This window comes from Chiloscyllium punctatum, chromosome 47 (genome assembly GCF_047496795.1).
Source record: "Chiloscyllium punctatum isolate Juve2018m chromosome 47, sChiPun1.3, whole genome shotgun sequence".
NCBI classification, from domain to species: domain Eukaryota; kingdom Metazoa; phylum Chordata; class Chondrichthyes; order Orectolobiformes; family Hemiscylliidae; genus Chiloscyllium; species Chiloscyllium punctatum.
Window position 1 is genome coordinate 55,189,076 of NC_092785.1, and position 25,407 is coordinate 55,214,482.

The 25,407-nt window shown below is 43.4% G+C and overlaps 1 long non-coding RNA gene and 1 other non-coding gene across 2 annotated transcripts in view; one reads left to right on the forward strand and one right to left on the reverse strand.

Moving 5' to 3' along the window:
- The window catches only part of LOC140468632 (uncharacterized), a 642,185-nt gene that overhangs the window by 470,517 nt on the left and 146,261 nt on the right, over positions 1–25,407 (reverse strand). The gene's annotated exons all lie outside the window — the stretch shown is intronic.
- On the forward strand, positions 5,525–5,606 carry trnas-acu (transfer RNA serine (anticodon ACU)). The gene has a single exon. It is a non-coding gene; the product is annotated as a tRNA-Ser (tRNA).

A 25,407-nucleotide genomic window follows, 5' to 3' on the forward strand; every position in this document is an offset into this window, starting at 1 on the left:
AGAGATGTTCTCTGAAATGATCTGCAAGAAGGTTTCCTGTCTCCCTGATGTAGAGGAGACCACACTGGGCGCAACGGATTCAGTAGATGACATTGGTAGCTGTACAGGTGAATTTCTAATGGATGTGGAATGATCCCTTCGGGCCTTGGCTGAGGTGAGGGGAGTGATGTGGGTGCTCGTTTCACCCTTCCTTTGGTGGCAGTGAAAGGTGCCAGGAGAGGGTTGTGGGCTGGTGGGGGGATGTGTGGACCTGAAGAGGGGGTCATTGAGGGAATGGTCTTTACGGAATGTTGGAAGGGCTGGGTAGCGAAACATATCTCTGTTGGTGGTGTCTGTTTGGAGGTGGCATCAGCGACAGAATATGATGCGTTTATGCGGAGTTTGATGGGGTGTAAAGTGAGCACCAGGTGGTTCTGTCCTTGTTGCGTTGAGAGGGGTGGCTTCAAGGGTGGTGGTGTGTGAAATGGAGGTGATGAACTTGAGTGCGCTGTCAACCACGTGGGAAGGCAATTTGTGATCGTGGAAGAAGGAGACCAACTGGCTCTTTCTGAGGTGTAATTGGTCATCCTGGAAGAGATGTGCTGGAGGAGGAGGAATTGGGAATAAAGAATGGTCTTCTTACATGAGATAGGGTTGGAGGAGATGTAGTCTAGATACATGTGGGAGTCGGTGGGCTTGTAGTATATGTCTGTAATTCGTCAGTCGCCAGAGTCGGTGATGGAGAGGTCCAGGAAGTTGAGGGAAATTGCCAAGCTGATCCGGATAAATTTGAGGTCGGAGTGGAAGGTGTTGGTAAAGTTGGTTAGCAATTCAACCTGCTCGTTGGAGCACCAAGTGGCACCAAACATTCATCAATGCAGAGGAGGTACAGATGGAGGATGGTGCCTGTGTAACTGCGAAAGATGGACGGTTCCGCGTATCTGACAAACAGACAGGCATAGCTAGGTCCGATGCGGGTGCCCGTGGCTACCAGTTTCGATGGAAGAAGTGGGAGAATTGGAAAGAGAAGTTGTTGATTGTGAGGACCAGTTCAGCTAGGTGGATGAGGATGTCAGTGGAAAGGGAATGGTTGGGATGCTGTGAGATTATGAAATGGAAGGCTTGCTGACTTCTGTCATGGCAGATGGATTTGTACAGGGGCTGCATGTCCATGGTGAAGATGACGCATTGAGGGCCAGGGAAACGAAATTCTTGGAGGAGGTGAAATCCATTGGGGTGTCACGAATGTAAGTAGGCATTTCCTGAAATGGGGAAAGAGGATTGTGTCAACGTAGGAGTAAATGATTCGGATGCGAGAGGCTCAGGATGAGACAATAGGTCGACTGGGGCAGTCAGGTTTGTCAATCTTAGGAACGAGGTAGAATTGGGGAGTGCGCAGTTCACAGACAATGAGGATGAAGTTTGTGGATGGGAGATGCCCAGAGGTGATGAGATTGTGAATGGTCTGCGAGATGATGGTTTGTTGAGGGGAGGAGAGGTTGTGATCGGGTTCAGTAGGAGGAGGTGCCTGCGAGTTGGCACCTGGCTTCAGCTTTGTTCCTCTGCCCGACTCACAAGCCTAATTCCTGATGAATGGCTTATGCCTAAATCGTCCATTCTCCTGCTCCTCGGATGTTGCCTGACCTGCTGTGCTTTTCCAGTACAATATTCTCCACTCATTCATTATTACTGTCTCATTTCACACTCCCAGGTCCATGCTGTCTCTTTGATTCTAATGAGCACTGTTCTCATGGACTGCGACAAAATCTGCCAATCTGAAACAAAAACAGAAATTGCTGAAAAATCACAGGTATGCTGGCAGCAACTGTGCAGATGAATCACAGTTAACGTTTCACATCCATTGGGTCTGTCTCTCCACAGATGCTGTCAGACGGCCTGAAATATTGCAGCAACATCTGTTTTTGTTTGATTTTCAACATCAGCAATTTTTTCATTTTTGTTTTCTTATTTTCTGCAAATATGATTTGGCTAAAGATTACGTTCGATGTTTTAAATATGACTGTGATGGAACGGCCACATTCCACCAGCCGGCTACTTTTATTTGGTTCACGTGACCAATGCCTTTCCACTGGGTGACCGCGCCCTCCAGCTGCACTGCATATAAATTGACAAAATTGCGGCATTCTCTCGGATTGGCAATCAGGAGGGAGATTGATTGAAATTATTGAAAACTTTAGATAAACCGATAAAACACGGGATATAAAACGGGAAACTGAAAGGGAAAGGGAGAACGGCGAATGATAGTTTTTTTGACAAAACTGAAATATAATTGCTCAAGATTCAGAAAGTGCTTTCATCCAGAAACATACCATAATATGGAATGTAATGTTTGGGGCAACCAATGCAAGCAGATAGCAAAATCTTAGTTTTAAAGTCTTGCTGCAACTGTTTTGGTTTTCATGAACGCACACATGGGATTCAGTGCTGTTATGATCTCCTAAAATGGGAAAGGAAATCCTTGCCTTCGAGGATACGTGGGGAATGTTGACTGATTCATCCCAGTAATGGCAGGACTGTCCTCTGGAAGCGTATGGGTTAAATCTTTCACTGTTCCATGGAGTTTCGAATGAGTGGTGAAGGGAATGTCTCCATTCACAAATTAATCATTCAGTAGAATTCAATACAGGGACCCATGAAATGATGAACAAATTGAACAAGAACACGGACATACGACACACAATAGCTACGACCATTACTATGTGAAAACTGTTGATTTCAGATCCACAGTGACCTTTGGTGATGGCATTTACTGTCCAGAACCAGTCTGCACTGGAATGACTGGAGACACACTATGAAGTATTTGAACTTCAGTCGCCTTTAGAAATAGATGGGACTGACTCAGGACACGGTGATTTGGAGATGTTGGGCCTTTCAAACCTTTCAGACATTCCGTGGAAGAATAAAGGAAGTGATAGAAACTTTTCGTCTCCATGGAGACGATGTTCATGAACTGGATAGATAGTAATTTACCTTATTGGAGTTTATAAATAGAGGCGTCATATTTACAAAGCAATGAGTTCATCGTGTAACTGTAAAATCTTTTTGTCACACTCAGTGGGAACACTGTGTGTAATCCTTGTCCTCATTCTCCACCAAAAACATGTAAAGAAGTTAGAAAGCGCACAGACGCTGTTTCCTGGATAGCAAGATATTAGAAAGCCAAGTGACGTTGTTTACTGAGACATAAAAATATCAGAAAGGATACAAAAGGGATGATAGAAAGAATTAAGTAGTTTATTCACGAGATTTGGAAATGCTGGATGCACAAACACGCAAGTTTAATAGAAACAAATGAGATTTGCACGTAACGCGAGGTTTGAATGAGTAAATCGGGGAAAGTCCCTCTTTTGAGTGAATCAATAACTTTCGTTAGAGCTTGAAAACCATTAGTGAATGATGAAGAAAAGTTTGGATGAGAGTTTCTTCCACTCAATAGAGTTATTTAAATCGTGAACGACTTTACAGAAATAAAACGTAGAAGCTGATTTCAGAGTGTTTTAAAAGATACACGAACAAACGTACAAGGAGAGAATTTACCATTGAGTGAAAGTCAGTATAGTTGCGTAACAATTTCGAATTTGTTGACTTCAGACACAAAGATATTTCATGAACATGTACAACTGAATAAGACTGAGTATAACAAGTTCATGGATTGGTAAACTGTGGCGTATTATTCAAGGTGAAACTCTGTAAATGGAGCTGATGTCCTAAAATAACTGCAGATAGAAATTATATCCTAATGAGCAGGAATTGAATCATCACTTGGAGAGGCAACACCCACTTTAAAAATTTGACCACATTCACATGATGTTATGTATATTTCGTACATTCTTAACTCCACCCAAGAAATCCACCAAGAAGACTCGGTCCTTTTGTATTGTTAACCCCCTGTACTGCTCTGCAGCACGCCATTGAAGATAAAGTATGCTCAGACCAAAATTCAATTCAATACAATATTCAAACGGTCCTATGTGATTTCTTTTTTTATGATTATTGCAACAAGCTTTGTGAGTTTGTAACAAACTGTGAAACATGAAACCAGTTCAACATCAATTTTCCCGGAATTTAAAGCAGTGCTCATGGGAAACGTTATCCACCTGCTAAAAAAATCACCTTAGCCTCTCTCTCTCCACATATGTCTCTTCACGTTTTAGATACTTGCAGTATGTTTGTAGATCAAGGAGTCATTATTCGGAAAAGGTTGTTTCTCTATCCACAAACACGGGTATTTTCCCATCAACTCGACCTTCTGTCCGTATCCCGCAACACGACGACAAATTGAAGCTGCTCCATGTGAGACTCAAACTTCAAACTTCGGCAAACCCCCCCCAAAACTGAGACAGAGATACCGTGCACTGGTCACCTTCAGCACAGGAGCAACACATTAATGCTTAACTCCACATTCCTGGTTTTACCTTAACATTTGGGAAACCGACTTTCTCTGATTCCAAGGCTAGGAATGGGGATTATATGATCATCTTCACGAGTGATTCTGTCCCCGCGTGAGGAAAGTGGTGAGGTCCTCATTGAAAAGATGGGTAGATTGATGATATGTACAATGTAATCTTTTGCCTTCACTAACCCATGAGCTTTTTATTTTGTTTTGCATCTGTAGAAATCTTAAAATCTTCATCTTGAACAGACTCAATGACAGATCTCCATTGTGTCTCTGGCATCGAATTTCATAGTGTAAACTCCCTCTGAATCCTTCCACCGCAGTCCGCTGTTTGGGAAGTGTTCCAGTTGTGGGATATGCACATCCCCGTCTGTCACCTGTTGCTCCCAGTATGCGCTCTGACACTGCCCTCATTTTCCTTCTGACACTTGCTCACTGTGTTGCTGTGATCATACAGTGACTTGGTGTCACACAGTGCAGGAAAATGATACAGATCAAGGTTTTTGCATTGTTGCCTTCAATTGTCAGTTTAGCCTTATTTTGGATTTTGAAATTGTCTGTTCTGTACACAAGTGCGTGTCAAAAACATCTGAGCGGAAGTTAGGTGTTCCGAATAATGACATTGAGCACTATGCACTCTCCTCCAGTCTGGAAAACAATTCCTCACAGGCAATTTAATAGACAATATACAGCAGGTGCAGGAGTAGGCCATTCTGCCCTTCGAACCAGCACCACCATTCATTATGATCATGGCCTGAACATCCTCAATCTGTATCCTGTTCCTGCCTTATCCCGATAACCCTTGATTCCACTATCCTTAAGAGCTTTATTCAACTCTTTATTGAAAGAACACCTCCTGCTGTCTGGGGTCTTCATTCCGTTGACTTCAAATATTCTCAGTATTCAACAGACCTTGTTACATATTCATTTCCTCATTTTTGTTCAGATCACTGTGTGCATTGTGTGACAGTGGGAGTGCACTTGCCCCACAACCCAGGGGTCAGACCATAGTCTTGGAACCGTACTATGTTATTTATCATTTTACCAACACCAGGGAGAAATATCTGCTGCTCTGCATAATTTACCCAATTCAATTATTCATAAGGTCATAGCTGCGCCACGGTCTGTGACGAGGTGGCCGAGAGGTTAAGGCGATGTATTACTAATCCGTTGTGCTCTGCACGCGTGGGTTCGAATCCCACTCTCGTCGCTGTCATCAATGGCATTTTCGTGGGGCTGTTTTCAGATGATCACAGCTGTCGTATTGAAACTGGAACGCGAAGAGTCAGTTTACATCCATTTCCGCTGTTACAAAATTTCAAAAAATGGCTTGAGCCTGTTGACTCAACTGTATTGAAATGTAGGTTGCATTGTGATAATGAAAGAGAGCGCGGTTTCCTTTTGCAAATCAAGTTGCTGTGAACGTTTTTTCGTATGTAAGACATCCAGGAAAATCAAATAACGAGAGCTGCGAAGTGCATGTTTATGCAAAGGGATTCTTAATGAACGTTTTGTCAGATGAAATCTGGAGGAGGTTGAGAAGAAGTAATTCATCCTGGTGAGAAGAGCACAGCGAGACAGCACAAAATGATGGCGATACTTCAAAGGGGCAGGGCGTGGGTGTAGGGGCACTGAGGACTGGCTGTAAATGCACAGTGGAGAATTGCCAATGTTGGTGCCGTGCATGGGCACGGAAAGGCTGACACATTGGTCTCGCCCTCGCCCCTAGCTCTCGCCATTGATGAATGCTGGACATAAGGCACAGATAAACACAAGATGTGGGAAGCAAGCTCCCTCTCGTTATGCACACACTGGATGCATCACATTGAACTATGAACAACTGGAGAAATCAGCATGTTACCTTTAGGGAGTGAAACTAAACTGTGGACCAATGACCGCAGATTCATGCAACATAAACATGAAAAATAATTTAAAATGTAGGGTGAAGGTTTGCTTGCTCAGCTGTAGCTTTGATATCCAGACGTTTCATTACTTGGCTAGGTAACATCATCATCAGTGGCGACCTCCAAGTGAAGAGAATCTGTTGTCTCCTGCTTTCTATTTATATCTTTCTCCTCGATGGGGTTCCTGGGGTTTGTGGTGATGTCATTTCCTGTGCGTTTTCTGAGGGGTTGATAGATGGCATCTCGATCTATGTGTTTGTTTATGGCGTTGTGGTTGGAGTGCCAGGCCTCTATGAATTCTCAGGCGTGACTTTGATTAGCCTGTCCCAGGATAGATGTGTTGTCCCAGTAGAAATGGTGGTATTATTAATCCGTGTGTAGGGCTACGAAGGAGAGAAGGTCGTGTATTTTTTTGGCGAGCTGGTGTTCGTATATCCTGGTGGCTAACTTTCTTCCTGTTGTCTTACGTAGTAGTTGTGACAGTCCTTGCATGGAATTTTGTAGATGACGTTGGTTTTGTCTTTGGATTGTTCTGGTTCTTTTAAGTTTGTTAGTTTTTGTTTGAGAGTGTTGGTGGGTTTGTGTGCTACTAGGATTCCGAGGGGTCTTAGTAGTCTGGCTGTCATGTCTGAAACTTCTTTGATGTATGGTAAGGTGGTTATGGTTTCTGGCTGTGTTTGGTCTGCTTGTCGTGGTTTGTTCTTGAGGAAAGTGTGGACTGTATTTTTTGAGTATCTGTTCTTCTCGAATACATTGTAAAGGTGGTTTTCCTCTGTTTTCCGAAGTTCGTCTGTGCTGCAGTGTCTGGTGGCTCGTTGGAATACTGTTCTGACGCAGTTTCGTTTGTGTGTGATGGGATGGTTGCTGGTGTAGTTAAGTATTTGGTCAGTGTTTGTCAGTTTTCTGCATACGCAGGTTTGTAGTTCTCCGTTGTCCTTTCTTTCTACTGTGTCATTCAGGAATGCGAGTTTGTTGTCGGTTTCTTCTTCCTTGTTGAACTTTATGCCTGTGAGAGTGTTGTTGATGATGTTAAATGTCTTTACTATCTTGTTTCGTTTTGTGATGACAAAGGTGTCATCTGCGTAGCGGACCCATATTTTGGTTTGATTGTTTCTAGGGCTGTTTGTTCTAGTCTTTGCATTACTGCTTCTGCTCTGAATCCTGATAGCGGAGGTCCTATGGGTGGGCCATTGGGGGTTTGTTTGTAGACGATGTTGTTGAAAGTGTAGTGGGTGGTGAGGCACCGATCCACAAGCTTCATGATGTTTTCCTTGGTAATGTGATTGATGGTGGTTGGTGTGTGTGATGGTCTCTTCTAAAAGTGTGCTTCCTTTGCCATGTCGATGTTGATGAAGGTGAACAGTGCTATTATGTCGAATGAGACCATTGCTTCCCTTCTTCTACTTTGGTGTTTTTGATGATATTTAGGAATTCCTGGGTGGAGTGGATGGAGTGCTGTGAATCTTCTATGAGGTATTTCAGTCTTGCGTGTAGTTCTTTGTCCAGTCTGTAATTTGGTGCTCTGGGTAATGAGACTATGGGTCTGAGGGGGCTCCTGGTTTATGGATTTTTGGTAGTCCGGTTCGACTTGGCCAACACATTGATCCTGGGGCAGTCTAAGCAAAGACACGCCAGAGAATTCCCAGAGGCCTGGCACTCCAACAACAATGTCATAAACAAACACATAGATCAAAAAGCCATCTATCAACCCCGCAGAAAACAAACCGGAAATGACATCACCACAATCCCCAGGAACCCCATCCAGGAGAAAGATATAAATAGAAAGCAAGAGACAACAGCTTCGCTTCACTTGGAGATCGCCCCTAAGGATGTTACCGAGCCAGGTAATGAAACGTCTGGATATCAAACCTACAGCTCAGCGAGCAAACCTAAACCCTAAACCTCAACCTGAGCTACAATCCTTCACAAACCTTGCGATTTAAAGTAACTTTATACGCATATCATTAATAGACTTGTCATTATAATACCCGTCTGGTTGAAAGAAGAAGACATCTCATTTTAAGATAGATGACAACGTTACCAATTTTGTTTTGAAATTGAGATTTATTTGGACATTTTACACAGTGAACAAGTTCATTTTAAATAATGCAAACCACATTCTCTCACCTGGAATAAAAGTGTGATTTCAATATAAACATTGTCCTTGCTAACTCGCAGTTACTCAACATGAAAAATAGGATGTAATGTTTATTAAGCATAGATCAATTAGCACCATTATCTTACTTCGGATTGACTGCAGTATGCACATGCTAAGTACGGTTTAAGAAAGAATGACTTTTGGAAATAATGATTCGGTGGTGACTAAAAATAATATCAGCTTCTCATGATGTGGAGAGTCCACCAATGGTTCCAGTGGTGGAAATGTTGAGTGGGCAGTATTTCTATGATGGTATAGACGTATGTGCGCCGCCAGGGATGGGAGCTCCCACTTCATCTGGAACAGCGTCTTTTGACGTGGACCAGGGAGCATTTTGGCATCCGTCTGGGAGTTCCAACCACACCTGGAGCAGCAGGGAGCATTGGCACATCCGAATGCAAGATCCAACCTCATTTGGAGCAGCTTCAGTTGGCCTGGAGCAGGGAGCTTTGGGAGATCATTCTGGGAGCTCCACTCTCACCTCGAGCAGCTTTTAATGACATGTAGCAGCAGGGAGCATTGGGACATCAGAGTGTTAGATCCAAACTCAACTGGACCACTTCTATTGACATGGAGGAGGGAACATTGGGACATCAGACTGGGAGCTCCAACCTCACAAGGATCAGCGTTTAATGACATTTAGCAGCTGGGCGCATTGGGACATCAGAGTGGTAGGTCTAACCTGAACTGTACCACTTCTGCTGACATGGAGCAGGGAGCATTGGGACATCAGACTGGGAGCTCCAACTTCAAGTCGAGCCGCTTCTTTTGACATGGAGCAGCAAGGAGCATTGGAACGTCAGGTTGGGAGCTCCAAAATCACCTGGATCAGCTTGTATTTACATGGAAGAGGAGGAAGGATTGGGACATTAGGCTGGGGGAAAGGATATTCAACTATTTTAATCTAAAGTAAAATATGTTTGAACACCTCAGATGTTAATTCATTTATGAAGAATCTTTCCCGGGAAAATAATTAATTCTTTAGATAGTAAAGTCAAGTCCTGCAAATATTCAACTCAGGAAAACGCATTGGTACAGAGAGAAATGGGAGTGATGATTCATGTCGTTTTCTTTTCATTTCTGGCCGTCTCTGCACTGGATTACGTCACCGGAAGGACGTTTCCACTCATTTCCAGCAAATACGGTCCGGTCACTATCGTAATCTAAAGCTGAAAATTAATGGGAATATGCGATATTATGATTAGGATGGAGTTTACTTCAAATTTTGGTGAAAACGTAGCAAAGTCAGTTGCAATTTCCAAGATCAGCAGTGACCTCATTGATTGGCTGATTAGATTGTGAATGGTCGTTTTTTTGAGGACAATTTGAAGTGAATCAATGATGGTTATTATCTTTGTTATTTGTTCACCTTGTGACTGTTACTGTTATTGCTCATGTCCTTGTTAACCCCACAGCTCTGCAGCGTGTAAAACCTCAGCTGTGCATCTGGCCAGTGGCACAACCATTCGTATTGCTGGCTACGCATCAGGCGGTTGTAAGTTCAAATTTACTTTGCGCAAGCGCATTGTGGAGATTCATCACACATCCAACCTAATCATTTTTGTAATGCTGAGGTGGATAATATTTGAAATTTTCATCTTCACGAGCGAAAATTCTTTCACTGTCTTCGATCAGTTAAACGTTACCAAGAGCTATCAGAGTAAAAATCACACAGCACCAGATGGTATTGAACAGACTTATTTGGAAGCACCAGTGTTCCATGCACTGCTTCTTCATCAGGTGTTTGTCAACTGTTGGAATCGAAAATGGCTTTGTCTGATTATTAAATGTATCCACCCCAGTCCAACACCAACACCTCCAAGTCATGGGTACAGTCGACACCACGAACGGTCGGTTAAAGTCCAGATGATCTTCCAAAAGATCGCGCATTTTGACACAAACATCAAGTTTCTGCAGTAAAACACCCACCTGATGAAGGAGCGGCTCTCCAACAGCTAGTGCTTCTAAATAAACCTGCTGGACTCTGCCCTGATATTGTGTATTTTTTAACTTTGTCTACTCAACTCAAACACTGGCACTTCCTTATCATAGACAACATCAGCATGTCCCACCGTTGTCAGTGAAGGCAATCCTGGAAGAGCCTAATACATTGCTCATGGGTACGTTTCGTTTTCAGAAACCAACGCACTCAATCGCTGCAGCTCCGGTGGATGAAAAGGCAGAAAAGAAATAGCTGAGACTCAGTTTTGACAATATTTTGAAACTTTTTGGGAAGTGGAATCAGAGGAGAATGAAGGATTAACGGTCCGACTGTGCAGAGAGAGGGAAGGCACTATTCCCTTCTTTGATGAGCTGGGGTATTGACTGATCTAAGGCATGAAACAGATTCCTGGTAGAGCTGCGCTCTCTGCATCAGGAATAAGAAGTCCTGATTTCCTAAACGGTAATGAAACCCAGGCCACTCAGTTAAAGCGCTGAATACTAACCACTAGACCACCAGGGATGAGGGCAGAAGCCGTTGCACCGTTTCTTCATAACACAGTTTTTGGAATTATGTCACTGCAGATATGTTTCCCCTCAAAAATGATTGAATTATCGCGTGTTTACAGCACAGATCTGGGTCCCTTCATCTCGTTTCCCAACACTTGGTCAGTAACCTTGTATGCTCTTACATTTCACGTGAGGGCTAATTTCTCTGGAACGTTTTAATCTCGTAAAACACAATAAGTGGGATTAAAGTTTGAGATGGGAACTGAACCCCATTTTTAACCATAGACTGAAACACGCAGACACAGTTCCCCAAGTGTGTCACAGGCCTCGGGAGAAAACAAGCAGATTTCACCGACTTGTCTGATATTATCCCATTTCAGAGTTCAACACCAATGTCTGGTTACAGCAAAGAAAGGAAGCATTCAGCCCCTCCCGTCCCAGTGTTCCTTGCCCATTGTTTCCCCATTACTCTGTAGTTTATACTGTCTCACCTCGTTCTTGTTGCCAAACTAGATCACTACTCACGCCCGCTATTTCCTGTCCTGCCAAACTTTTTTGCCTCAAGTTCTTGGAATGAAAAACAGGAATGGCCTATTTCAAGCACTTTTCTAGTTTACAAGGACAGTGTTATCGCCACTGAGCAAGCACATTGCCAGCTCAGAGAGAAGGTCTCATCCTTTAGAAACTGAAATGCAAAGATGATTGGATAGCCTCAGTGTTGTAAACCAAGCAACAAGACCGGAATCGGGCAGAGGGGATCACGCACAGAGGGATGGGAGAATAGAATGGCGAATCTCATGGTGTCCAGGGTGATTTTAACAGAAATCTTCCCTGGTAGTATAGTGATGAGCATTCAGTGATTTCACTGTCATGGCTTGTTAAAGGTTAACGTTTACAGTAATCAATATGAAATACTGCCTGATATTTCGAAGCAGAATGATGTGCAGCAGACAGAATCGTTTCCCTGCATGACATTACAAGAGAGCTCAGAAGAGCCAGGAGGAGACATGAGAGCCAGGAGGAGACATTAGAAATTGTTGGCGGATAGGATCAGGGTTAACCCTAAGTCTTTCCATAGATATGTCAGGAATAAAAGAATGACGAGAGTTAAATTCCGGCCAATCAAGAATAATAGTGCGCAGTTGTGTGTGGAGTCAGAGGAGACATGGGCAACACTAAATAAATACTTTTCGACAGTGTTCACTATATAAAATGAAAATGTTGGCGAGGAAGATACAGAGATACTTGCATCTAGACTCGAAGAGATTGAGGTTCACAAGGAAGTGATATTAGAAACACTGTAGTGTGTGAAAATAGACAAGTCCTCTGGGCCAGATGGGATCTATCCTAGGATCCTCTGGGAAGCAAAGGAAGAGATTGCGGAGCCCGTGCCATTGATCTAGAAACCATCATTATCTACAGGAATAGTGCCTGAGGACTGGAGGATTGAAAATGTGTTTCCCTTTTTCAAGAAGGGTAGTAGAGACAACCCTGGTAATTACAGACCAGTGAGTCTCACTTCAATTGTGGCTAAAGCTTTGGAAAAGATTATCAGAATAGGATTTATAATCATCTAGAAAAGAATAATCTGGTCAGGGACAGTCAGCATGGTTTTGTGAAGAGTAGGTCGTGCCTAACGAATCTTATGAGTTTTTTGACAAAGTGACCAAACAGGTGGATGAGAGTAAGCAGGTTGATGTTCTGTATATGGATTTCAGCAAGGTGTTCGATAAGGTTCCCACAGTAGGCTACTATACAAAATGCGGTGGAATGGGATTGTGAGAGACATAGCAGTTTGGATCAGTAATTGGCTCGCTCAAAGAAAACAGAGTGTTGTACTTGATGCAACATGTTCATCTTTGTGTCCATTTACTAGCGGCATTCCGCAAGGGTCGATGTTGGGTCCAGGGCTATTCGTCATTTTTATAAATGACCTGGATGAGGGCTTAGAAGGGTGGGTTAGTAAATTTGCAGACAACACTATGGTCGGTGGAGTTGTGGATAGTGACGAAGGATGTAGTCCGTTGCAGAGAGACATAGATAGGATGCAGAGCTGGGCTGAGAGGTGGCAAATGGAGTTTAATGTGGACAAGTGTGAGGTGATACACTTTGGATGGAGTAATCGGAATGTAAAGTACTGGGCGAATGGTAAGATTCTTGGAAGTGCAGATGAGCAGAGAGATCTCGGTGTCCATGTTCACAGATCCCTGAAAGTTGCCACCCAGGTTGACAGGGTTGTTAAGAAGGAAAACAGTGTTTTGGCCTTTATTAATAGAGGGATTGAGTTCTGGAATCAGAAGGTTATGCTGAAGCTGTATAAAGATCTGGTACGGCCACATTTGAAGTATTGTGAATAGTTCTGGTCACCGCATTATAAGAAGGATGTTGACGCTTTGGAAAGGGTGCAGAGGGGATTTTCTAGCATGTTGCCTGATATGGAAGGAATGTATTATGAAGAAAGACTGAGGGCCTTGAGGCTGTCCTCGTTGGAGAGAAGACTGAGAGGTGACTTAATAGAGATATACAAGATAATCAGCGTTTTAGATAGGGTGGACAGGGAGAGTCTTTTTCCAAGTATGGGGATGGCAAACACGAGGACCACAACTTTAAAGTGAGGGGAGATAGTTATAAGACAGATGTCAGAGGTAGTTTCTTCACTCAGAGAGTAGTTAGGGCATGGAATGCTTTGCCTGTAACGGTGGTAGATTCGCCAAGATTAAGTGCTTTATAGTCGTCATTGGAGAGGCATATGGACGTACATGGAATTGTGTAGATGGAATGGACTTCAGATTAGTATGACAGGGCTGCGCAACATCGAGGGCCGAAGGGCCTGTACTGCGCTGTAATGTTCTCTGTTCTATATGCTGCAGTTCCACATCAGCAATGTCATCTGCAATTGCCTGACATTCAATCATTTTAAAACAAGAACGGAGGGGGCGTCTGGAAAACGGAAGGGGAATAGTGGTTTGTGAGAGTTAACTACATACCTCGTGGAGCCAGGTTCAATGTTGATACTGAATATCGGTTTTGCTGTTTACCTTGGTATACTGATCACTTCGGATCAATTACCCAATATTGTCTGCCCTTTGTGTGTTGTTCTTTGTACATTTCACCTCGGTTCAGTGCTCCGGGGGAACCACGCTTTTTAAAATTGGGCACATTTTACTCAGGTCGGTTTTGCAGCTTCATATTAAGGCCAGCAATTTTAGGAACAGATAGACACCTTCAGACCATCAAGTCTACTCCGCTATTGAATGGTTTCATATCTGATCTGATAACCTTGAACTGCAAGTTTTTGCCTTTCGCCATAACGCTTGATGTCTTTGCTGTTTGAAGATCTGCCGATCTCAGCCTCATTACACCTAATGACACTTCCTCAACAGCCTTCTGCTCCAAGAAAGTCCACTGATACGGAACTGTCTGAGAGAATAAATGCTCCTTCGTCTCTATTTTAATTGTGGGATCCGCATTCTAATACAAAGTTAAAAATCACACAACACCAGGTTATAGTCCAACAGGGTTAATGGAAGCAATAGCGTTTGGAGAGCTGCTCCTTCATCAGGTGGCTGTGGAGTACACAGTGGTAAGGTACAGAATTTATAGCGAAAGGTTACAGTGTAATGTCACTGAAATTATACATTGGAAAAATACCTTGATTGCTTGTTAAGTCTTCCATCTGTTAGAATGACTATGTTAGGTTCATTTCTTTCTTATGTAAATCGGAAAACTTTATTTTAACAGTTACATTCTCATGTGGAGTTTACCAATTTGTGTCAGCACAGATAATATGTTGAAGGTGTTAGTCCCTGTGTACTGCGTCCATGCCATAATGTTTAGACTGACGCTAATCTAAAAAAAACAACATGCTGCAGACAAGGATGCCTTAAGACATGGTACATTGGTGAAGCTGAGCAGAGGCTGCAGCAATGGAACGGGCGCTGCACATCAATCAACAGACAGGTGTGCCCCTTCCCAGTTGGAGAGCACTTCAGTGATCCAGGACATTTGACCTCGGATCTTCGGGTGACAATCCTCCAAGGCAGTCTTCGGAACAGGCAGCAGCTAAAAGTGCCCCCACAGAGACTGATAGCTAAATTCGGTACCCATGGTCATTGGGTTGATGTCACAGTACACGTGATCCCATTGTCCTATCTTCAAACAGAGACCGTCCTGCACACACACACACACACACACACACACACACACACACACACACACACACACACATATCCGTCTGTGGGGTGAATATGCACTTGCAGAGTTACATTGTACTTTGCTCAAAAACTTCATGAAACCATGAAAGTCTCTGGTAATTCATTTTTATAAACTTGAATCAGTCTAAACATTTTGGAACAAACAGCAGCACACGGGGGAAGACACCAGTTGTTAAACTTCACCTGAGAATGAAACTTTAAAATAAAAAAGTTTTGCGCTTTGCATATGAAAGAAGTGAAGTGAACATGGTCATTCTAACAGATCGGAGACTGAGCAAAAAATCAAGGTATTTTTCAATGTACAATTTCAGTTACGTTCACACTGCAAACATATGCTATAAATTCTGTGTCTTACAACTGTGTACTCCACAATCACCTGATGAATGAGCAGTGGTCCGAAAGCTAGTACTTCCAATTAAACCTGTTGAACTATAACCTGCGGTTGTGTGATTTTCAAATTTGCATACCCTCGTCCAAACCGGCATCTCCAAGTCATTCGATACGAGGTGCTCTGGTCACAGAACCAAACTTTCTGCATCCAACTTATTAAATCCTTGAAAATGCCTATATGTTTCAATAAGGATCATTTTGTAGTACTGAGTCTCAGCAGGCAAAGGCAATTTATTTCAGCGTTTCTTCCCATTTGATTTCATCTCCGATATGAAATTCTCACTGACTCTGACAGAACTGTTTCCTTTGTTGTTTTGTAATGTCAGGAACTCGTGTTCAATTACAGATTTTCATAAGGAACAACATTTTTATTTTCCCTGACTGTAAATCGAAATTGGGAAATAGCAGTGAGACAGCTGCATTTCAGCAATTTCGCACCAAGGATGACATATGCAATGCTTGGAACTTTTCTTGATGACTTTGTTTTTGCCCGTTTTGTTCAGTTGAAAAATGACAGTTTTTGAGTTTTTAAAAGCATGGCGAATGGTCCTTCAGCCTATTGCATTATTATCAGTTATCAAACATCTGGCTTGGAAACACAGTTTCCAGCACGTGACTCATCGCCTGGTGTGTTCAAACATTTCAAGTCTTAGATAAATTGTTATTCAAAATCTTAAGGGCTTAAGAGGAACAAAAACCATCTCTGTGACCTAACAGTTCTGAAAGACAAACTCTTTCTCAGAGCCATTTGTCAGTTTTCCTCATGATGCTGTGGAAAATGTTTCTGTGCTCACATCTGAATTGGTTTACCCTGTTTCTTCCTCAGCTTCCTCCTTCTTTCTATTAAATGGTTTAGCCTCCAGTACAGACACAAGGTGCAGGTTGCGGAAGTCATGTGTTTGTACTTTCATTAACACTCTGTCTTCCGGGAGCTGCAGACCTTCCCCACGCTGATTCAGACAGCTCTGTCCCTCCTGTGACATTTCCCATGGAGAATGGAAGGACAGTCATTAATAACCCGCACTTGGAAACGGAGCGACAGTTTTAAAATATATACACTGCCCCAGCCAGGAATTGAGCTCCGAACTCCCGCATAACATACGGTGACACTAACCACTATACTAGCAAGGACAACAGTTTCAAAGGAGACACTTCAGCCCGTTGTGGTTGCATTTGTCAAAAGCAACTGCTTAACGACCATTTAGCCCAAAGCCTTACAGGTATTGGCAGAAAATATTCACATCTGAATATTCCTTCAGGTTATAAGGGTTGCTGCCTCTCTGACCCTTCCAGACAGTGTGTTCCAAATTCCAACACCCGCTGGCCTATACCGCTTTTCCACACATCTACTTTAACCATTCTGTCTCTCTCCTTAAATTTCTGCCCCCCTGTGATCGTTCTTTCCATCGCTGGGAAACGCTTCTTTTAGTCTACCTTATCTATACCTCTCACAAACCCCTCTGCACGGTGACAAACCACCCCACTCTATCCTGTCTCCCTTCATGACTGAGACTCTTCTGCCCAGACACTATCCGAGTGAATCTCTCCTGCAACTCTCCCAGTGCGATCTCATCCCTGGACAATTCTAGCACTCAGCCGAATGAACATATTTCCATTCTGTGACAGCATCGGGGGTGGCTCTACAGCATTTATTGCCTTCCGGTTTGGAGTCACGTGGACGCCAGACCAGATAAGGACGTCAGTGAAACAGATGGGTTTTTAAGACAACGGATTCTTAATTCTAGGCATTTATTGCATTCACATACGATCATCGTCGTGGTGTGGTGGGAATCGAACCCGTCTCCACTGAATATTAACAATCCAGCGAAAATACCACTAGGCTATCGCAGAAAGCCCTCCTGGGGGATCTTTCCCAATAGAGTCACTTTTCCCCAGTTATTCCCTATGCCCTTTCATTGAGCCTCACACTCCAATAATCTCTGGTCTATGTCAGTAAAAGCTGCGAAAAGAGAATTGATCTCACGGCCACGATATCCAAACGGATCAGGTGATTTGAAGGTGCCAATGAAGAGATTGGGGCATGGTCACCCAGCAACAGTGAGTGCAACAACACAGACTGGATGGTATCAACGTGAAAGTGTATGTTAGATTGTGCAATGCCTCAGTCAAATGGGATGAGGGACGTAAAAGAGAGCTAGGGAGAGTGCGAGGGAGAGACATCTTCGAGAACTTTTGGGTTTAAATTCTGATATTTGAAACGCAGAACAACAAAATTCGATGGAAAAGAAATCATCACCTCGGAGAATATTATCTTTTAAAAAACGATTGATTTCTTACCGTGTTTCACCAAAAGGAAAGCTTTGAGAGAACGGACCCCTATGGTGTGGATTAGAGCCGAGGTCGCTGCAATCACAACGCAGAATGCGAACTACTGAACGGTTACAGCTTTCCACAGACCACGCTTGCAAACTGCAACCAGTATGGTAGCAGAGGAAATGTCAGGAAGAATGTACAATATCAGGACTTAGCGGCAGGCATGTGGGAACGCAAAATGAACCGAATCTTTAACTTTTGCATCCCCAGAGACTGTGGAGGTTCCATGAATGAGAGTACAGGAGAATGGGATTAATGAAACTCTCCAAACTTTTGGGTGAGTGCAGAACATTGTTGAAACGGATGCTTCAATAGCATTATATTTGAATATCGGCGACTTCATCACTTTGCCCACACAAGGCAGGACCAACTGCTGCATGCAATCACACATAATCCCAGTTCCAGACCCGGAATCAGAGAAACTGTGTGAAGCAGCCACGAAGATCCAATTGGAAACTGGGATGGAATGACAGGAGAGAGGCGCATGTATTTCCGAGGTTGGCACAGCTCCTCGTCAAAAGCGGGGCGGAAGGGAATACTTGCCCCCATTTATAATATTATGACCATAAACAGTACATGTTGCTGAGACAGCCGATTGGCGCATCCGAAGTGTGTGGAGACTTTAACTTTGGGGAGGCAATGTACGAAATTTCATTTTCCTGTTTGGATCAGTGGTTTTGACAATGGCATCGGCTTTTGTTCGCATCAACTCAGAATCAGCTTCTTGTTCCCAATAAATACTGCAACCTGGAGAAGGTGGTGTTGTGGTTATATAATAAACGAGTCATCCTTGGGGACTCACACACGGAACTGGTAATGTTAAAGTTTGACGAATAGAACCTGGAATGGAAGCCTGACCTCAGGAACAGAGAACATGCCTTTAATTTCCTGCAATCCCATTCATGAATGTCGCTTATACAGGGGATGCTACCATCTTTACCCAATCCTACCTACTTGTGCCTCCAGGACCTGACCGAAATAGCTGACACTTAATCCGAGAATGACGACCGTGTGGGAAAGCAGGCCATTCGGCCCTTCCAGTCGACACCATCTCTCTGAAGAACATCCTAGCAGACCCACACTTCATAACTATTCCGGTCCCCTTCATTTCCCATGTCTGATCCCAGTAGCCTGCACACCTTCAGTCTGTGGGAGGAAACTCACGTAAGCAAAGAGAGAATGTGCAAACTGCACACAGTCACACGAGACTGGGATCAAATCCATGTCTCTCGTGCAGCGACGCAGCAGCGAATCAGGAAGAACCACAAATGCTGTCCTGACCAGCGACATCCACACCCAGTGGGTATATCAGGAAGAATAAAAACACATTCACAACATGGATAACGGGACTTACGTCTGCGTGGACATGAATTCAACCAATCGTTCATCCTGGATAGATACAAGGACACCGATATCACAGAGAAACCAGCGCAATGCGGGATTCAATTCCCTGCTGAATGGAAACTCATCTACTCAGTCAAACTGGGGACAGACCTTTCAACAATCCCGTGTATGAGAAGGGCTCAATGAGCAGATGAACCTCCAGAGTAACCAGCAAGATTACATATTCCAGAAGGAGATCAATTAAACTGTCAACGCTGCTGTTCATCCAAACCAGCTGCCAGTTTCATAGCGTCAAAGTCACAGACACACACAGCATGAAAACAGGCCTTTCACTCCTACCAGCTCAAACTGAACATAATGCCAAACTAAACGAGTCGCATCTGACGACCCTTGTAACTGCTGAGTGTTAATAATGCCATTGTGATATTATTACTGCATTGTTAATATGAATGTCCAGATATAATTCTGTGGACACGAATTCAAACCCTGGCATGGCAGATGCTGGAATTTTATTGAAATAAATACCTAGAGTCTAATGATGATGTTGAATCAGTAGATCTGATTCACTAATGCCTGATTGGGAAGGAAACTGCCTTACCTATCTGATCTGGCTGGTATGTGACTCCAGATCCATAATATCGTGGTTGATTCTGAACTTCCCTCTGGGCAATAAATTATATACCAGGCATGAATGAATAGCTTTTGTTAATCCCACTGATACTTTCGAATTCATTTATCGATCCAAATATCCTATAAATATTGTAAATGTACATTCATTCATCACTGCCTCAGGAAGTGAATTGCACACATAAACCATCCTCTGTTAAAAAAAAGCCTCTCATGTATTATTTTAAATCCCTCTTTTCACTTTAAACATTTGCCCTCTCGTCTTGAAGTGCCCCCTCCTTAGAGAAAAGACAGTTACAGTAAACTCGAGCCGAACTCTCAATAATTTATTAATTTCTATCAGGTCGCCTTTCAAACTCCAGTGCTCGAGTGAAAGTAGTCTCAGAATGTCCAGCCTTTCGTTATAAGACAAACCTTCCCCACTCGCCATACGCTGGCATACCTGTTCTAAACCTACTCCAGCTGAATAATTTCCTTGCTATTTCTGGGCGACAAGAACTGGACACAGTTTTCCAGAAGATGCATCACCCAATGTCCTATTCAACTTCAACAGAACGTACCAACTCCCACGCTCAAAGGACAGAGCAACGAAGGTGAGATGACATTTTTTTAAACTATTCTGTCTATATATGGAGCAAATTAAAATGAATTATGTACTTGCATTCCTGGCCTCTGTGTTCCACAACACGATGCATGCCCGATCATTAGTTGTATAAGCCCTACTAATATTTGATGTAGCAAAATGCAATACCTTCCATTTATCCAGATTGAACTTCATGTGACATTTTTCAGCCCAAAGACGCAATGGATTAAGATCCTTCTGGAACCTTAGATCACCTTCTTTACAGTCTCCAATTCTGCTCCCCTTTGCAAGCTTAGGAACCATGGCTTCGATGAGTTCTATTGTTTTCTCATACAGGTCAACGATTTTTAATTATTTGTCGTGGCCATCATTTAGCTGTTTGAAGATCAGGTAACAATTAGTTATGTCGTTAACCATGAGGAAGAAAGCCATAGACTGCAGGGAGATTGGAAACAATTGGCAAGAAAATGTGCTGAAAGGAATTCAATCCAGTGAAGTGGGTGATAATGAATTTGGGGAGGATCAATGATAAAAGTGTGAATACTGAGTGGTTTAAAGTAACAAAAGAGAAATTGGAGTAGACATTCACGAATGTTTGAAGGTGATTGGACAAGGGATCAAGTGGTCTAGAGGGGTTGGAGATACTTTCTGTTCTTGACCGCAGCTGGGAATATAAGAGCAGGGAAATGATGCTGGACCTTTAGCAACGGCCTATTCAAGATCAATAGACAGGGGAATCAGATGGACGGAAGTGCGTACTGCAGGTGCTGGAAATCATAATCAAGATTAGAGTGGTGCTGAAGAAGCACAGCAGGTCAGGCAGCATCCGAGTTGCAGAAAAAAATAACGTTTCAGGCAAACGCCCTTCATCAGGAAAAAAGGTGGGAGCCTCGTGGGTGGAGCGATAAACGGGAGGACTGGGTCTGGGAAGAATTTAGCTGAGAGTGCAAGAGGTGGATAGAGATGGGGTGAAAGGTGATAGGTCGGAGAAGAGGGTGGAGCGGATAGGTGGAAAGGAAGATAGACAAGTGGGACAGGTCAGTAGGATGGTGGCAAGTTAGAAAGTTGGAACTCGGATAAGGTGAACGTGGAGAGATGAGGAAACTGGTGAAGACCACGTTGATGCCCTGGGGTTGAGGGTCCCGAGGTGGAAGATCTGGCGTCTGGTGGTGAGGGAATGGCGATGGAGGAGACCCAGGAACTGGATGTCCTTGGAAGAGTCGGGGGACGTGGTTATTGATGTTTTTGGTCATGGGGCGTTGGAGTTGAATGTTGCGGGTTCCCTGGAAATGTTCTCTGAAGCGCTCTCGAAAATGTTGGCCCCAATATAGAGGAGACCACATCGTGAGTAACAGATGCAATAAACGACATGTGTGGAAGTGCACACGGACATTTGATGGATGTGGAAGGCTCATTGGAGCCTTGGAAGGATGTGAGAGGGAAGATGTGGGTGCAGGTTTTGCAATTCCTGTGGTGGCAGGGGAAGGTGCCGTGAGGGGAGGGTGGGTTTTTGGAGGGCGTGGACTTGACTAGGTAGTCGTGGAGGAAACAGTCTTTGTGAAAAGTGGATAGGGATGGGGAGGGAAATATAAATTCCCCTGTCACTGCAGAAATTGCAAAACCTGCACCCACATCTACCTGCTCACCTCTGACCAAGGCTCTAATGGTGGCTGCCACATCCATCAAAGTTTCTCCTGCACTTCCACACATGCCATTTCTTGTTCCGGTCCTCCCGATGCGGTCTCCTATAAGTTGGAGAGAGGAGATGTGTCCTCACACAACACTTCAGAGGATATCTCCAGGATAACCGTAAGAATCAACCCCAGTGCCCCATGGCCAAACATTTCAACTCCCCCTCCCACTCTCCCGAGGACATGCAGGTCCTGGGCGTCCTGTATCGCCACTGGCTCACGACCCGATGACTGGAGGAAGAAAGCCTTATCATCCGCCTCGGGACTCTTCCACCCCATGGCATCAATTTTGACTTCACCCGTTGCCTCATTTCCCCTCCCCTACCTTACCCCAGTTCCCACCTTCCAGCTCAACACCATCCGCCTGACTTGTCCCCCCGTGCATCTTGATTCCCACCTGTCCACTCCACCTACTTCTCTGACATATCATGTTCACCCCACGCCTGTATCGACTTACAGCACTCTCAGCTACCTTCTCCCCAGCCACACCCCCTTCCCATTTGTCTCTCCATCACATGTGCTCCCAGTCTTATTCCTGATGAAGGGCTTTTGCCTGAAACGTCCATTTTTCCTGCTCCTCAGATGCTGCCGGACCTGCTGTACTTCTCCAACACAACTCTAATCACGAGGGGAGTCAGTTGATTGAGAAGATTTTCAGATATTTTCTATTGTTGACCACAGACTGTGGATGACAGCAGAACTTTAGCAATCACCAGTTTAGGGAACAGCTAAAGGACTGAGCACAAGTCTGGTCACCGCATAAATCAACATTTTTCTTAAAATTGTAAGATAAAAGATGGAAGGCTGAAGTATGCAATTTTGCCCATCAAGACCGTTTCACCAATGAGTTTCTCTCTGATACGATTCAAAGTCAGGGTGCTATGGGCCTTGGAGGGGAACTTGAAAATGGTGGCGTTTCGTTGCATCTTCCAACCTTGTTATATAGTCAGTATAGCTGTTGAGCTTTGAAGGTTGTCAAAATGCCCGAATGACTTACTCCAGTGCATCTTATAGTGGTGCAATCTGCTGCAATTGTGCCTGAGCGGTGAAGGGAAGGAATATTGCAGGTGTTGAAGAGGGTACACTCAAGTGACTGCATTGTCGTGGACGGTGTCCAGTTCCTTAAGTGTTATTGAAGTTATACCCATCTAGGTAAATGGAGAGAGTTACATTCCATGTCTCTTTTGTGCCTTGCAAACGATGTAGGATTCACAGAACAATGAGTTGAGTTTATAATCAAAAAATGTATCAAGAACATGTTATTGTTGTCAAAGTATTTATGTAGCCAGTTTCGATAAGCTTTTCCCCTGAAATAATAGCTCTGTGGACGATTACACGGGGTAATTTGTTTACAGTAAAGTTATTGAATGTCAATGAGATATGATTAAATTCTCGTTTGTCAGAGTGATCATTATTCTATTTCCTCCTTGTGTTGACCAATTTGATTCCATTCGCTGTCTGATTTCAAGTTCCAATTCCCATCTGTGCTTGAAATATCAACCGTTTCTTCGCATAAATGTCTCCTCCTGCTGTAATAATATGTAAGGATGCTGCAGGGGACAGCAGAGATTAATGAACATGTTGTCAACACTGGAGAAAATGGAGCTTCGTGGAATGATTGGTTAGGCTAGGATTATTCTCCTTGAAACAAAGGAGATGGAGGGGAGCTCTATAATCACATAATAACATTTATAAACGTTCAATATTCATGGGATCTTGACAGGGTAGTTACGGGCAGGTGGTTCACCCTCTGGTATGAGGAGCGCACCAGAGGACATGAACTCAGAATTAGATATTACCTAATTCAAAAATGAGGAGTAATTTCTTTGCTCAGGGGCCAGTGAATCGGTGGAACTCCTTGCCGAAATTGTTATTGAGGCTGAGGTGTTGTGTATTTTCAAACTATGCCAGACAGATATTTAACCAGAAAGATGATGAAGCTTTGTCGTGGCAATGCTGGAGAATGGAGTTGAGGATTATCAGATCAGCCATGAGTTCGTTGAATGGTGGAGCAGACTCGATGGGCTGAATGGCCGACTTCCAATCCTACGTCATTTGGTCTAACGTCTTATTTTATTGATACCTTTAGAATTCTGAGGGGATGGGATGAATGATAGAAAAGGTTTCTCAAACTGATCAGACAGATCAGGAACTAGGCTCATAAGGTCATGAACAGGAAATGTGCTGTGGCCTGGACACAACAAATGTCACTGGACACACCGCAGATGGGTATGTGCAGATGTTGTGATTGCTAAAGAAAATTGGTGGATATAATATTGTTGCCAACTTGGTGACCACGCTGGATGCTGGATCGTGGTATGATTCACACAGCAAAAATTTGTGAAAGAATGAAAGATTCGTTTCATTGGAAAAGTTTTCTGCGGTTCCAATTCAATTGACTGTTTAAAATACTGATCAGAACTTTGTGTGGTGTATTAAACTAAAATTCACAATCCCACTGGATAAAATATTGCACTCGATCTCTCCTTTTTTGTTCCCCTTTCATTCGATGTAAATTCATAGAAAGTCAAGATGAAATGAAAGGAGGAAGGAAACGTTTGCACTCCTTTTCATTATCCCAATGTAACTTACAACAGAATCAAATTGCTTTACTTCGACTTTGATGAGATATCGATTTATCACAAATCTCCGTTGCAATGAAGGGCAAGAGCAAGATTCTCCACCCAAAGTATCCTAAAGATGCGAGGCACAAAGGAAAACAAGAGCTGCTTATGATGGAAATAACAGCCAGAGAAGGATTCAACTCCACACATGAGCAATGGAAGAGCAACCCGTCGCCTGAACCCCTAGGAGACTTCAGCCCATTGCAAAGGGGCTCACATGTGACCCCGTCAAGATCACATTTGGTGCACCGAGGGGATAAGAAATTCCCTGAGCCGAATCGAATCCACACCATTATGTTTCTGCTTTCAGTGGAATAATAATACCAGCAAAATACAAGCAATTGACCTCGTCCTTGGAAGGAATACCTTGTCCTTGATTTATTTCGAGTCGGAACTGTCTCAGAATGAACCAGCAAACATGAAATTCCCGTCACATTCACACGCACATTTAATCTTGACGCATAATTTCTTCAGATAGTTTCTCTCTCACGTGAAGAAGTATGTACGGAGAGAGAAGTGAAGGTGATGTTTTAGCTCGATGGTCTTTCTCATATGGCTGAAACTGAACTGGGTAAAATTCCCGGAAATGCAGTTTTGTTCGTTTCATTTTATTAATTTTGCTGTAACTTCACTCTGTTCATTCCAATGATCGGAAGTGAATTGGATTTATATGATTGGAACGTTTAATGTT